This window comes from Acanthopagrus latus, chromosome 6 (genome assembly GCF_904848185.1).
Source record: "Acanthopagrus latus isolate v.2019 chromosome 6, fAcaLat1.1, whole genome shotgun sequence".
In the NCBI taxonomy this organism is placed as follows: Eukaryota; Metazoa; Chordata; class Actinopteri; order Spariformes; family Sparidae; genus Acanthopagrus; species Acanthopagrus latus.
The window spans coordinates 1,170,543-1,186,704 of NC_051044.1; the positions used below are offsets into that span (position 1 = coordinate 1,170,543).

General features: G+C 46.1%; 1 protein-coding gene across 4 annotated transcripts in view; it reads left to right on the plus strand.

Moving 5' to 3' along the window:
• Positions 1-16,162, plus strand: part of pcbp4 (poly(rC) binding protein 4) — a 116,043-nt gene that overhangs the window by 2,044 nt on the left and 97,837 nt on the right. For 2 of the 4 annotated variants that reach the window (XM_037102371.1, XM_037102374.1), the window contains exon 1: positions 2,308-2,566. The exons of 1 other annotated variant lie outside the window; for it this stretch is intronic. The gene's annotated coding sequence lies outside the window, so the exon portion shown is untranslated. Of the gene's footprint in view, positions 1-2,307; positions 2,567-16,162 lie in introns of those variants that run through there. One more of the 4 variants, XM_037102372.1, reaches the window with a different exon arrangement.

Here is a 16,162-nt window from a genome sequence, read left to right on the forward strand (position 1 = left end):
ATCATTAAAGAAATCAATAAATCTGGAAGTGTACTCAAGGCAGCGGTCAGGATCAGGGTCAGGATCAGGATCAGGATCAGGGTCAGGGTCAGGATCAGGATCAGGGTCAGGATCAGGATCAGGATCAGGATCAGGGTCAGGATCAGGATCAGGATCAGGGTCAGGGTCAGGATCAGGATCAGGGTCAGGATCAGGATCAGGGTCAGGGTCAGGGTCAGGGTCAGGGTCAGGCTCCGGATCAGGATCAGGGTCAGGATCAGGATCAGGATCAGGGTCAGGGTCAGGATCAGGCCGAAGTCAAATGACTTCTCCGCTCCTGCAGACTCGATGACTTTGTGGGTGTTTTACTGGGAAGTCCGTCCAAACCCACAATTCATCCCGACTCACGGGCCTCAAGCTGACTTCTGCAGACGTGCAGAGTCCTGTCGGGCTGCAGACTTCCCTGGTTTAGAAAAATTAATTTATTAAAATGTTATTTGACTCATGAAGGCCAGAAATAATATTCAAGCAGCATGATGCAGAAACATGTAGAAGTCTTCAGGCCTGTTTATCAGCAGTATCACCCCGAGGCGTCACGCTCTGACACCATGACAGTAAACAGGTCACAACACGTGACGACTGCAGTCTGACGACTCGGGCTGCAGCTCCAGACGGTCTGACTAACCCTGACTCTGACTGAGGCTGGTTTAATCCTAGAAAGACGCCACTCGAGGTCGGACTTTCTAGTAAACACAGAGCAAATCTGTCGACCAGACTTCATGACGGGGCAGCTGTCTGATGACACACAACAATGGCAGCACCCCAAAAAACAGAAACAGAAACATGCTGTGCCAACATGTGTGTCTGTGCTGGGGTTTTGGGGCAGGCAGTTGACCGGGACAGGTGGAAGAGTCTGAGGACATCTGGTGGCCAGGTAGAGAATACAACAGGTGCAGGAGCTTTGGAAAGTTAGCTGACAGGAAGGACGGACGCAGTCTGTTGCTGAGTCTCAGTTCAGGTCTGCGTCCTCTGAAGGACTCGGCCTCTGTGGTCTGTGAAGGCGAGTCCTTCAGAGACCTTGTTAACCTGGTCAGCTGTTGTTAAATGTGACGGTCGAGCCTCTGGATCATTTCCTGGTTGAGTCACCAGATGTTTTACCCTTACGTCATGATTTCTGCCGCCCAGGCCCACGAAAGTGACGATCTACGCCACGCGATGTCGCCATTTTCTCTTTTTTTCTTCTTTTTCTGATTCTTTCTTCCCAATTTTGAATTGGCACAGCCTTCGCTCGGTGTTGTGTCGAAATTGGCCTTCAAACGCTCCTCTGAAGGATGCAGACCTGAACTGAGACACAGCAACAGACTGAATTTACTCCACTGAAACAGACGGGACACTGTCGAGCTAACTGTCTGATTCCACTACCTACATGTTCAGTGTACTGATGTAAAAATACTGAAATATCACATTGATTGTTAATGTTTGGAACGGTTCCACTAAAATATCAATACGACCTGTCGATGAAACACACGTCACTGTAGTGCTCATGTAGCTCCTCCTCCAACAGAACAACATTAACTTACATGCTAACATGTAGCATAGCAATGTGTAGATGCTAACATGTTTTTTAATTGTACCCTCCATCTTTGGTCTGCTGCTGAATCAAATCTCACAGTGATATAGAGGTAAAATTCTGCTTTACTTTTATCTGACAGCTTCAGTTTCTAGTTACAACTGAACATGTTAAAGTACAATTTAAACAATAATTTTACTGAGAGTAAAGTAATATAACGATAATAAAATACATGTTTAAACTTATCATGTTGTGATATAACTGTACTTTTACTCAAGTATGACTTTTAATTTCATAGTGATTTATAGATTTTAACACATGTAACTCTGCCTGTCATCACCTCGGGCCGACTGTAGGTGGCAGCAGCTGAGGACAGATGAGCAGCAGCTTCAGCTTTAAATATGGAGATCTGCAGCAGTCATCTCCTCTCTGCTCCTCACACACACACACACACACACACACACACACACACACACTCACACACACACACACACACACTCACACACACACACACACACACACACACACACACACACTTCATCATGCTGGATGAAATGTGCTCCTCCTCCTCCTCCTCTTCCTCCTCACAGTGACTCTGAACACGTCCTGACATCACAGGATTCAAATCCATGTGCATCTTTTTAATTTGCTCCTTTATATATTTTATAGTTTTTAATAATTCCTCTCTCACAGAAACAGAAACATCCGCAGACTGAAGCGGCTTTAAACACTCTCTGCTTTATTTCCTGTGACAATCAATCCCACTGTTTCTAATTGGATGGGGGTATCACCCCTCCTCCTCCTCCTCTCCTCCTCCTCTCCTCCTCCTCCTCCTCTCCTCTCCTCCTCTCTCTGGGTTATTGTCACTGACAGTCGGATTATTCCCGCACAGTAGCAGCCTGCTCTTCATCCTCCTCCTCCTCCTCCTCCTCCTCCTCTCGGTCCGACAATGCGGGCACCAACTAAGGATTTATAATTTCTTCCTGCGCTCCGCGCCGCTCAGTCCTCTGCTCCACGGTAAGACATCGTCTCTTTAACGTGCGTGCGTGTATGTGTGTGCGTGTGTGTGTGGACCATGTGCACGTCAGATGAAGCTCCGGAGGTTATCGGGGAACAGACTCGTGTACAGTAAAGTGTTATTCCGTGTTGTTGTCAGTGTGAAAGGGCGACTAACTTCCAGAGAGCTGAGCTGCGTGCGCTGCAGTGTGTGTGTGTGTGTGTGTGTGTGTGTGTGTGTGTTCTCTCCTCATAATGACCAAACGCTGGTAATTAAAGACGCTCCGCGCCGCCGTGCGCAGTAACAGCGGTGATCCGTGTCGCTGGTCGGCGGTGTGTCCGCTCTCACAGCGGCACCGAACATCGGACGTGCACTTTGTCCCGCAGACACGATGTGTGAGGATGAAACACTGAGATTTCTGATTGTCATTGAATCTTTCACTCTTCCTGATTCCTCTCACTGGAGCCCCCCCCCCCCCCGGACCCCACCGATACCCCCTACACACACACACACACACACACACACACACACACACACACATTAATCCCCCTCCTCAAATTTTGGGTGGCATATGGCTCCGTCCTCCCGGAGGCTCACAGATGTTCAGTCGTTACATCAGCAGCCTAGTTTGGAGACAAGACACTCAAACTATAGTCTGCCTTCTGGCTGTGTGTGTGTGTGTGTGTGTGTGTGTGTGTGTGTGTGTGTGAGTGTCTCTTTATGGCCGAGTGTGTGTCAGTAATTGGGAAGGTCTGACGGCCTCGTGTTCTCAGCAGAGGGCTGTAATTCTGTGCCGTATCTCACCGGGACGAGATGCAAATGTTCCTCTGTGAGTCTCTGCAGGAGGAAGCAGCTCGGCAGAAATCCTGAGCAACCAGCAGAGCTTCCATCCTCCTCGTCACGCGTCACATGCAGCAGTGTCGCTCAGTCGCCCTCTGCTGGTCAGAAATCCAGCTGAAACCCGCTGAGATCAGCCGTGTGTTCGTGGTCTGAATGCGTCCGCTCGGCATCTCACTCCCGGGTCAGTCGACTCTGCAGCCGACGTGTTTCTGTCATCTCGGCTTCGATCGAAGTGATGACACGTTACCTGGTGGTGGCTCGTAAATAATGAAGACAGTTGCTGGATCTCAGCTCAGGGTCGGCCTCCTCTGACGGACTCGGCCTCTGCAGGAGCCTTCAGCCTGGGACAGACTTCAGATGCTCCTCTGAAGGATGCAGACCTGAACTGAGACTCAGTGGTTGTTCGGTCTTTTCCAGTTTTCTCCTCCGTTTTAACTTTCTGGTGCGTTTGTGACGTAACACGTGACGTCAGAGCCAAACGACGTAACGCTTCAGATCACAATCACAGACCGCAGGAAGTGTGAACGTGGTCAAGCAGTTTCTAACTCGGAGTAAAAGCAGCATGACTCCGACACTCTTCACTCCGCTGCAGTCGTATCCGCTGTATTCCTACTTCCCATGATACCTTGCATGAAATAAATAAATAAATCTACCAAACCTCGACCGACTGACATTAACGGTGCAAAAGCAATCGAGAGCTGAAGCCCCGCCCCTTCCTGTCCCCTTCATGGACGTTACTGGATCAAACCTTCGCCTGGTACCGAATGTAGAGAGAAAGATTAAGTATTGATCCAGAACTTCATGCTGACGTCAATATTTTATTTATTTTCTCCACATTCGTGTGACGACTTCCAGGAGTGACCTCGCGACCCACTTCAGTGTCCCGATCCTCAGTTTGAGATCCAGTGCTTCATATAAGTTTATGTTCACATACTTCATCATCATCATCATCATCATCATCATCATCAACTGTTATGTTAGTGAGTGTGAAGCAGTTTGATCACAGACTGCCTTCATGGATCAATAACACTATTAAATAACATCCACATGTCATCTTTAGTTTATTTTCTGCGTTAAACATGAAAAAATATCAACAACAGTTTTCTAAAGTCCATGAAGACAAAGAGTTACTGAGATAATCAGAGTCAAAGACATCCAAACATTTTAAACATTACACCGGTTGGGAACCTCAGCTCTGAAATCTGAGAGCGAGCATGAACACGAGACGACGTGAGGATGAAACACTGCAGCAGAATAATCTCTGTGAGGAGCAGTTTGCAGATTTTCCTCAATTTGAAAATGAACTCAGCTGTCTGTTTGTGTTGAACTGAACCTCAGCAGCAGTTTCACTGTGCTGCACTTCACTGACCTGGAGATTTACACAAAAACAAATCTGCCTTCAGATCGACACAATAAAACTTTCAACATTTCAGAGTCAAAAAATGTTGTCGGCCCATTATGACACTTGAGAGTCACTGAGGCTCAGTAACACCTGGAGGACAGGTTCACATTTACTTCTGTCTTAAAGGAGAATTCAGTATTTTTAAACCCATGTAAATTATTCTTAGTGAAAGTGTTGGACCGGCTCGAGCGGATCGCTCCAGCTGGCAGAAGGACGCGGCTGCGGTGTGAATCCTTCAGGGCAACTGTGATGATTCGCTGCTGACAGGATTGTATTTTAAGTGTCTGACAACATTACAGAGACGATTCCTGCAGAGACGCCGTGTTGTTAAATCATCAGAACCGGTTTGTTAGCAGGAACACACGAGTCGTTCAAGGAGAGGTCTCCGTCTGAAACCTCCCGAGGCGAGCTGCCGCCATCGTCGCCTCTTCTTGATCGTCAAAATCAGTTAAATATTCAGCCGTGACTTTGGAAGTAACTTCTCGCTGACAGTTCTTGTTTTCCAGCGTCACCTTCCTGCTGCAGCTCACCTCTCGTGAGACTTCTCCTTGAACGAGAGTCGTGGTTCTGGTTACAAAACGGAGCTCATTGTTTCACAAGGTTTTCTCTGTAGGAATCTTTTCAGTCTGACGGCGGCAGAAACGAGGACTTTTAAAGGACGAAACTCTGACAGTCGGAGTTGCCCCAAAGGACCACATGACAGCTGCTGGCTCAGTTGATCCAGCGGACCGGTTCTGAAACCTTTGGTGAGTATTAAACCTTAATTTAAACGGAGGAATTCCCCTTTAAAGCAACACTCAGCTGCCCCACATGTGCACTGAGACAGTTTAAATCAAAGACAAATAGACAAAAACAGCTTCTTCAGGATTATTTGTAACATCGTGCCACGAAAAAATCATTTGGACAAAGGAAAGCAGCAAAGATGTGACGCAAAAGGATGAATTATTAAAGTAATTAAAGGTTCCTGTTGGTGGACAGATTAATGAGCGGCTGCAGATGTGATCGGCCTGCCGTGTTTCTGTGGAGCTGCAGGTGTCGTGAGATAAAATAACTCTGCGCTTTTTTTCTTCATTGAACTATATTTTACACTTTAAGTCTAAACGTGGATTTTCCTCTCGGTGTGTTGCTCCCACTCACTCAGTCACTCAGCGCAACATCACAGGCTGCATATCAACCAGCCACATCAAACAGCCCAGTGATGCTGCCCCCCGTCCTCCCCGAGACCGGCTTTAAAAAGAAGAGTTTAATCTGGGCTCTGTTGTCGGGTTGGTGGGCTGATTGTGCACATGGGGGAGGACTGTATGTGTGTGTGTGTGTGTGTGTGTGTCTGAGAGAGGGGTGGAGATTTTAGGAAGCATACTTACATTTCAAAGTAATGGCCTATTTATAGGGCGGACAAACAGCGGCGCAGCCTGCCGTCCAGCGCCGACGGCCTGTTGTTGAACGCATCGAGGAATGCACCAGTGGTTGTTGTGATAAGGAACCAGTCGGGGGGATGGAGGCCTGTTAGAAACACACACACACACACACACTCAGTATGGATCACCCTACAGCTGGCAAATGCAGCGTGCCTGATTTGAGTGTGTGTGTGTCTAATCCCGGAGATGAGTTGATGTATACAGTATGGTTGGAACTGGATGCAGATTGCGGCTCCTCGTGCTCGACGACTGTGATCATCAAAGACTCAGATATTGATCGGAGCCTTACATGTGTGCAGCGCCGGCCCGAGGCTAACGACGTGACTTTCTTAGATGCTAAACAAATTAGCTCGGCCTGTTTTGTGTATTGCTCAACGCTAAATGAACCTGGGTGAACTCAGATCTGCAGGATGTAGGAGTGTGTAAAATGTCAGGGACACCCGCTGGTTTGCAGGGAAAAGATGGCCCTGGAGGATCCAGATGAAAGCCGGTGATCCCTTTATTGATTCCACTGATTAAATCCACTTGAGCCTGGAGAGGGAGACGGAGAGGAGAGCTGAGTGTCACAGACACACTCTCACACTGTTGTGTAATAAGAAGAGACTGTGATGTGCATCTTTACCTGTAGGAACTTTAAAGTGTCGGTTAGAAACATTTTACATTTCAGAGGAACCAAACGTGACTCAGCAGCAGTTTCCCTGCAGCTCCATCACAGTTTGTCCTCCTCGCTGTTTTCAGCAGCAGCTGTTGGGTTGCGTCTAATGATTATTGATTCATCTGCCAGTAGTTTTAATGTTGAACAGAGTGATCTTACAATCTATAAGCCCGAAGTGACGTCTTCAAACGACAGTCCAAAACCTGTGATGAAGTGATGAAGAGGAGAATAAACCCTGACGGTGAACCACTGACAGATTTATTGTCTGTCAGGGTTTCTTTAACATGTTGTTCAGTCAGATTACATCTCTCAGGTTCTTCATTCATCAGCTAATTGTTGCAGTTTTATATATCAAGCAGCAGTTTTTAGCATAAAATCATAAATATTGCTTTTATAAAAAAAAAAAAAAAGTAATTTATTTTATCTACATTCATGTTTTTCTCAGTACTGGAGTGTTTTTCTGCCCGTCACCTGATGCAGAGCTGTGCTAAAGTCAAAGTCATGAAATCTGCATGAATTGTGTTATTTGGGTGTTTTTATGTCTCTGCGTGTTTATCGATGAAACAAACTTAGATGCTGAGCTGGTGTTTTTAATGAGGCTGGTGGCACCGCAGGGGTTCTGCTTTATAATTTCTATCATTTCCACTTGAAGAAATAAGTCGAAGTTTAACTGTGAGACTTAAAAATATGACGACAGAGCTCATGTTTATGTGCTTCACATGTTGCCGTATCGCTGCGTCCATCTGTAACTGCAGGTTTAATGTCTCTGATCCTGCTGACTGTCGTGGCTTCACTCTGCTCCTCTGAACCTCAGACAGTCTCAGAGTTTCACTGGGAAACTCTTCCTTCTCTCTTTTTACTGGTCTTCACTTCCATTCACACGGTTGGAAAACAGAGAGGGAGGCATAATAAGAGAGATCTGCAGAAACACACCTGACGTCACTGTGAGGTTCGTTTCTTCCACTGCAGAGCTCGAGATCGTCAGTTTCATCTCGATACCATATCGATTGTTTGGACAACGACAGGATATTTGCTGATATCACAAAGTCTGTGATCCAGTTTTGATTCAGTTCTGAGGCCCACGTAACTCAATCTGTCACAGAAGAAGCTGCCAACACTTTTATTTTCTGCTTTTGGCCGTAAAGAAAATAGCAACCTGTGAATAATTGTGAATTCATGTGCAGCAAAGTTCATCTTTAAACTGAGTCCACCAACAAACATAAAACACGGATGCAAAACGACAAGAACATTAACAAAGAACAACGCAGGAGGACAAATGTTTTCAGCTAACGTTTAGTCACAGTCTTATACTGTTTCTGTCTTTGGCTGCAGACATACGAGCCTGCTGGACGTCTCTACATCTACCTGTAACCTCATCAGCTCTGAGAGACACATTAACTGAAACTGACTGTCTTATTGCAGTCTGCTGTCAGCAGGTCTGCAGGTATTCGGTGATGAACCAAATTATTGGACACATGAAATGTTGAGTACGTCGATGCGTCCTCTGGGAACCATGAACGTCTTGTAGAGAATATCTGAATGACATGTTTCACTTGAGTTGAGAGGAGAAGTCGGAGGATCCCCACAGTTAGTCAGCACATCGGGATCGTGAACGTCTTCACTAAAGTTCCTGACAGTCGGTCCGACAGTTTCCCTCCCGATCGCCTCGCTGCTCCCACGAGCTCCTCCTGTTCTCTCTCATGGTGAACAGGTTACAAACTCTGCTCTCTTTCTTCTTCTTCTTCTTCTTCTGCGCGTTTGGACGGTTTCCAGAAGTCATTACGAAGCGCCTCATCACAGCCGCTCACAAACCACAACAATGAGCTGGAAATAGATCAAATAGCTGCAGACTGAGGTGTTGAATCTTAATGGGCTCTGCAGCGTTAGCACCTGTCTCGCAGCACAGGGTGTCATTACTGTAAAGATCCGCCGCCTGCAGCAGCGTCACAACACATACTTAGTAAATTAGTACTCTGCATTGATGGACTAATTATCTTGTTTATGTTTTTCTGATATTTTTTTTTTTTTGTGAATGACTGGTTAAATTTAGACGTGTTGAGATTAAAGGAGCCGCTGCTGTGGAGAAGAAATCCAGACTCAGAGGTTATGATACAGTATTATTTCCATACGGAAAATATAATATTGATAAAATTAGCTGCTCTCAGAGGACAACAAGGCCCCAGAACACTGTCTGAAGCCAGAAAGGTGGCGGGGTCCGCCACATATAAACAAAGTGAAACGGTATAAACTGTGTCGTCCTTTAAGGTCCGTTAGTTTGTTCAGTTTATTCAGTCTTGTTCATTTGTGTCTCTGCTCATTATTATTTCCTCTCCAAATCTACAGACTGCTCCTTTAAACAAGTTTTGACGGCTTCCTTCATCATGCTGCATTTATCTGCAGACACACAACAACACGAGTGTAGCTGCAGCAGTGTGGAGGAAACACAACACAAACGTACAGCAGAGTAAAGAAGGAGCGTTTGAAGTGATCCGACACGCTGTAACATCGTTACCACGCGGCTCGCAGCGCGGCGGAGCTGATATCCAGCCTGCTGCTGAAGAATGGGAGCATTGTTCACATCAGCAGAGAAAAACAAAATATTTTCCACGAAGCGTCTCTTACGTAAGCTGTCCCTGTTCTTATCGCCGGCGTGTTCTCGCTCTTGTTCTCTCTCTTCCTCACAGAAGATTGAGGTCAGCGGTAATTGAAATTCAGACACCTATTAATTAGTGAGAAGATTTCCCTCCTTCCCTGTCGGCTGTGTCTCATTCTGTCTTTTCTCTGTCCGTCCATTCGTCCTCTGTGGCTCTTTCTACGGTTTCATAACTGTTTCTCTCTCTCTGTCTCTCTCACTGTGTTTTCACCTCCCCCGTCTCCCCGTCTCCTCTGGGCCTCCTCGGCTGATTGCCACACTCATGTAGCTCCTCTATCAAGCTGTTTCTGGTCGACGTCTGAACAAGCAGCCTCGAACAGCCGCTCTCTTCGGGGAGTTTCGCGTGTCGTCCTCCTCGGAGATGGCGTTGGCTGTGGATTAATCCGAATCGAGTCCAAACCCGGCACAGCCCGGCGCTCTCAAGCTGCGATCTGCTGATTATTTATTAGACAGGCAGTCAGCTTGCTGTCAGGCAATTTGTTAATTAATGGAAGTTGGGCTGAGTGTGTGTGTGTGTGTGTGTGTGTGTGTGTGTGTGTTTGTGTGGTGGACTGATGATTAAATGCATGTGTAAGAAAATATTGATGGTCTTGTTGGCTCTGCAGGTTAAGCTGTGTGACTTGTTTACTTCCTGTTTGTCTCACGGTCTGTCGTCGCTGTTTCAGGCTGCAGATTTATAACTCACTGGGTTTTAATAATGAACGACGTCTCGCCAGCAGCTCTTAAATGTCAGACATCGACAGCTCCTCGTTTGTTTCTTTACCAGACTTTGATTATTTTCATTCCCTGGTTCTGTCCTCGTGTATCGAGCTCGGTTTGGATCCAGGCAGGATCCAGATTATTGCTGCTGCTGGGCGACGGCTTTGACGTGTGGTTGATGGTCGTTAGTCTGATTGGAGCTGACAGGAAGTGACCTCTGCACTTCTGTGACATGTCGGCCAGCGCAGCGCTATCACGGGTGAAACATCGACATTTGAAAGCAGCTGAGTACGACTCATATTTATTCTTCTTGTTTGGCTGCGACCTCTAGTGGCTGCGTTGATTATTGCAGCAGCAAAGGAGGAAGTCAGGTGAAGTTGTGCATTTGGGAGGAGGAGAGGGTGGATGGTTCGGTCCAAGAACAAGAGTAAGAGGAGAACAACATGACATCATCTAGTCTGCAACTAACCAAACCAAGAAAAACCAGTGGAACAATTATTTTCTCCATCTGTGTAAAACTGATTTATTGTTTGGTTTTAACTGGAAAAACGCTGTCGATGGTCTGCAGGGTTTGTGGATGTTCAGCCTGAAGACACAATCAGAGAATCACATCCTGCACAAAAAGCCAAAGTGACGTCTGCAAATGTTTCATTTGGTCCAAAATATACAGCGCACATTAAAACATAAACTCCTATCTGCCTTCCTCGGTAGAAAATGTTTTCTGGGGAAATCATTAGCAAAGTCAAAAGACATAAAAAATCTGTTTATTTATTTATTTTTGACATAAAAAGCAGAAATGAGCTGTGTTCTGGCTCCAGGCTGCTCAGCATGCTGTGCATGACTTTCTGCAGTTCGGCTTAAATATCATGATTGGCTGTTGTGTGATGTCACCCTGTGGAAAAACATCCCCGAGCTTTTTCTGCTTTATTGCTTTTTATTTAAATGGAATGTCGGCCCGCGGCCTGATTCAGATGACAAACATGCCTTCGTCTGTTTCTTCCTCCTTTTCTTTTTGCTTTTGCATTCTTAATGTGAGAATATGTTCCTTTCTTGACATTTTGAAGGTTTATCTGGTTAATTTTGACACTAAATTCCCTGAAACTACAGGAGGAGGCACCAGCACAAATATGTCAGTAATCGGCGTGTGTTGGTTGGTTTTGGCTGGACTTGGACTGGATTGCACAGACGGTCTGTGTTTTTAGGAGCGTGGTCTGATGTTTCCTCGGAGGCTGACGATGTTTCGCTGCCTGTCGGTTGCAGTTCTCTGTTCAGTCGTGTTGAGAGTGAACCACCCGCCTCGGTCACAACAAAGAACCTTCCACGGTATCGACAGGATGTTTGGCTGCTAATGGATGTGGAGACTCGTTTTCATTCTGCTGTGTATAATAGCAGGCTTCATAAAAATACCTTCTGAAAGTGCTGCCCTCTGATGTGAGTTTGTGAGCGAGGGACTTGGACCCGTGAGCTGCCGAGCCTGAAGGAAGGCCATGAGACAGGAAGAGAGCCTCTTATCCTAATGCACTTAGAGTCTCCAGAGGACGGCGGGGAGACGAGGGGAGCGATGGAGAGGAGGATGGAGACGGCAGCAGTTTTAAGGAAGGCAGACAGACAAACAGACGAAGCTTGAAAGAGAGAAACCAGAGAAAGAGCAACAACCTGTGTTGTGTTGAAGTGTGTGTTGAGGAAGCAGCTGCGGAGGACGAGCGGGAGGAGATGTGAGGAGCGTGAGGGGGATGACGGCGGCGAGCCATCAGATAGTGAAGGTTGGAGGTTAATAACTCAGCGTGGTGAGCGGAGCAGCAGAGTGTCGGGGGGGCAGGAGGAGAGGTTATGATGTGTGACGTCTGAGATGTAATCCACTTACAGGAGGAGAGAGCCCAGAGCTGCATGGATGCACCGAGAGGAGGAAACCTGAAAGTTTGATTCAGTTCATGATGCAAATCACCTGCAACGCTCGAACCGAAGAGACGCAGTCGGAATGGTTGAATAATTAATTAATAATGAATTTCTGCAAAGACATTTCATTCACTTTAAAGTTGTCTTCTCTGGTTCATATTGAGTCTGGTGCTGAAGGATCCCCTGCAGACATGTTTTAAAGAGAAACTTGACCGACCGGATGTTTTTCTCTCACAGATGATTTTAAAGAAACAGTTCACCCTGAAATATATAAATCCCGTCCTCCTCTCCTCCTCCTGATGATATAAAGTCATAAAGTCTGCTACAATCACAGTTTGCAGGAGAGAACAGAGAATCAGCTCCTCTTGTCCTTCAAGTCTTTCTTTTGTTTTTTCTTCTTCCTGTTTGTTCCCTCCCAACATGATACTTTAGTTTGCATGAAAACAGAGAGAACATAAAGAAATGAAGGTACTTTGTAAGAAAAGCTCATTGAATGTTGTGTTTTAATGACATGTACATGTACTGTAGTCTCTGTCTGGAAGAGACAGACGACTATCACTGGATTTCTGTTAGACAGAACAGAACCAGGCGAGTTCTGAAACATCTTGTTCGTCCATGATTTTTAAGTGGCATTTGTTTGTAGAGATAATGACTGATATCCTCGGGACGTGTGGAGGGGGACTTAATTCTCTCTTGTAAAGTCTTATCCCTGTAAAACTAAACTGAAGACAGAACAAGGATCAGAGTAAGAATCCTCTCATAAAGATGAAGAGCAGATCCGTCCCCACGCTGTCTTATCTAATCAGTATGAAAACACCCAACAAACCTGACGTTCAACAGAAGCTAACAGAAACTGGAGGTCTGCAGATCTGAATCTCTCCCACATCTCTGCAGTCGACTGTCCGCGGTCGGAGGAAACGACTGAGAATCAGTCGGAGCAAAAACTGTTCTTCTCTTTGTGTTTGAATGCAGCTTGATCATGTATTTCAGAATGAAAATGGGAGCGCGCCGACAGTCTGACTTGGATAAAAGCTCGTCTGTGACGGCGGCTCACCGAGCCAGCTGATAAGATCCAGATGAAACTGTAATTATGAGTGTCAGCATGTTTATGTCACAAAGTGAAGAGCTCAGAGGATTCAGGAGCTGATGAGTCCTCTCAGTCTGCCTCCGTCTCAGCAGACCAGCCTGACAAACTCCACTACTTTAACGTCCAGTTAACATATTTCATGTTATTCTGTGATTTGACGTCTGTCCAGTTTGACGTCACTGTAAACTTTTTCGTTACCAGCTGAGAGAAACACAAAACACTTCCTACGTGAGACCAGCTCTGACAGAAACCTCTGCTCCAGGCGCTTCTCAGAGCGGACGGACTGCTAAACCAAACTCCATTCAAAAAGCAGGTGTTTTATGGAAGAGACACATGTTTCCTCAGTGAAACTGTAGCGGACACATCACAGAGCTTCTGTTCAGTCGACACACGTCAGTACAGACGCAGTCGTGTTATCAGACCACTTATCTTTCCTTCATTCTTTGGGGGAGTGAAGAGAATCAAAAACTGTGTTGTTCGTTATTGATTGAAGTGAAAAATGCATCACAGCAGCTATCAGACAAGCTCCTCTAACACTTTCACAGCATCTGTTTCACCCTGAAGGGCAGAAAAAGTGACATATGCCTGATTTCATCTGCAGGAGTTATGAGTCAGAAGTACAGTACAGTGATGGTCTTAACCATGGAAGAGAAAACACTTTCATGTGTCGCTGTGGAGGCTAATGTCCTGTTTTGTTTAGTCAAAGCTGAAGGTGTGTGTGTGTGTGTGTGTGTGTGTGTGTGTGTGTGTGTGGAGGAAGGGGAGAGAAATGAAGCTGGATAAACTGAGTGTGTTATCGAGGCACTTTGAGCTCCTCTGCTCCGTCTCACAGCATTATTTTCTATCTCAGAGCTCCACAGTTTACTCGATCTGCACTTCGGCTCACATCAGCAGCTTTCAGATTTTCAGGGAGCAGTTTTGGAGCCTGATTCTTGAGGCGCTTTGTGAAATGGAGCCTTGTTATGGAGCTTTCAACAGCTTCAACAGCAACAAGAAGGGCATTTCTTCCTGCGGAGGACGAGGGCGTAGCACAGCGAATTAAGCCTGGCCGACGTCTGCCCTGTGAGACAAACCAGCCGCTGTCTCCTCCACACAGCTGTAATGTAACAGTGTTAAAGTGATCTTTGTTTGTGTATTGTACTATGTTGAGGCACAAACAAGGCATTTCCATGTGAAGGGCTGTGTGGTTGTCACACAGCAGGGGTGAGGAGGGATTTCTGCAGTGTCCTCTCCTTCAGCGCTGCCTCTTTTTGTCAGGCAACACGATTTTACTCCCTATTTTTATGTGCAATCTGCTTTGTTTCCTTAAACTACTGCATAACAATCATATTCACATGTGGACAAGCACATAGATGTTTTCTTTTGTGTGCTAAGCTGCTCTTTGTAGCACGTCGACAGAACATACGTTGCAGAAAAAGAGCTTTCTCGTTGTGGTCGGCTGGTGAGCTTCAAACGATCTCGGAGCTCAAACTCTGAACGCTTTCAAGGAAACAGCTCAGCTCGCTGAGTGTTTGAGCATGTTGCAGGAATACTACGAGTGCTGTGAGCCACCGCAGTTGTTTGCCGAAGAGGATTTACATTTCAATTTAAAGAAACCGCGCTCTGCTCTCTTGTCGCATCTCTGTAGGCAAACATCAAATAGGACGGGTTTACTGGAGGTTCTCCGGGCCCTGCTGCTCGGCCTGTAAAGGCAGCCGTGCTCTCCTGTCATCCGCATAATCGAGCTGAGCACCAGCATGGCGTTCTCATATCTAATGTAGGACCAGGCAGCCACTGAGGCGCTCACACAGCCCAGAGATCTGGGTCAAACAGCCGGCAGTGAGACACACAGAAGGGGACAGCTCGCAGTTTGTTTTTATGCCTTTTTTTAAGTTAATGCAAATCAGTGAACCGCAGGAAACATCAATAATGTCAAAATGTGTTTGTTAGTGAACAGCTGACTGCAGCGCGGCGATCAATCCTGCTCGTCCCGACACGTCTCGTTTCCAGTTTTTTCCTCAGCTGCTGTCGGTTTGGACTGTCGAGCTGTGATAGAGAATAACTGATGGAAGCAAAAAGAAAAAACTGAAAGGACAAAAGAATAAAATAAATGAAAATAAAGAAAAGCTCTAAACCTCGGTTGTATCAGGTGCTACAGGACAAATACGGTTGTTCCGTTTGTTCCCGCCTGAAGGCTGAACGAGCAGAGTCGGAGATGCTGCTTGGCTTCGTGACAGTTAAACTGAAGGAGTCCTGCTTCTTCACCCTCGTCTTGTTCGATCAATAAAAACAGGAAAAGGTGGCGAACAGAATCGAGCAGAGCGGAGAACAGCTGAGTCCACCGCTCACCGTTCAGCCGTCAAACAGAACCGAGGCGGCGACGGCCGCTTTTGATCCAGTAAATACAAACCGAGGTGTGTGACGGACGGCGACCGCTGAAGAGTCACGTCGCCCGTCTCGTGTCGAGAACAACGCAGTGGGCGTTCGACACCACTCAGAAATAGATGCACCTGGAGCGCCGTTACCATGGAAACAGACAACAAATCTTGGCTCAGAAAGCAAAAAAAAAAATCAAAAGATTTGAAGCTTTAATGCTCCAAAATAGAAAAAAACATGTCAGAGGTAAAAAAAACCACACAACACACCCGCGGAAGAAATGACAAAAAGATTCTGCTGCTTGTTTAAAGCCCCTGAAAACAACTTCAAGTTCAAATCCTGAACATTTGTGATTATTAGTCATTACAGGCTTTATTGATAACATTTAATTTAGAAAATGATACGTCTACAGAGGTTGTAGAGAGATGAAGTTTAAAGATATCCTTAAAAACATGATGATGTTTGTGAAGTAATGATTTTTATCTCTGCATCAGAATTCAGATGGTTTCCAGCTTCTGATGAGGTTTGGAGGGCCAGTAGGATCACAGCGCTGGTATCATGACGAATCTGTTTCCTCAGTGATCTTTTGTTTGTGGAAAAAACACTTTTCA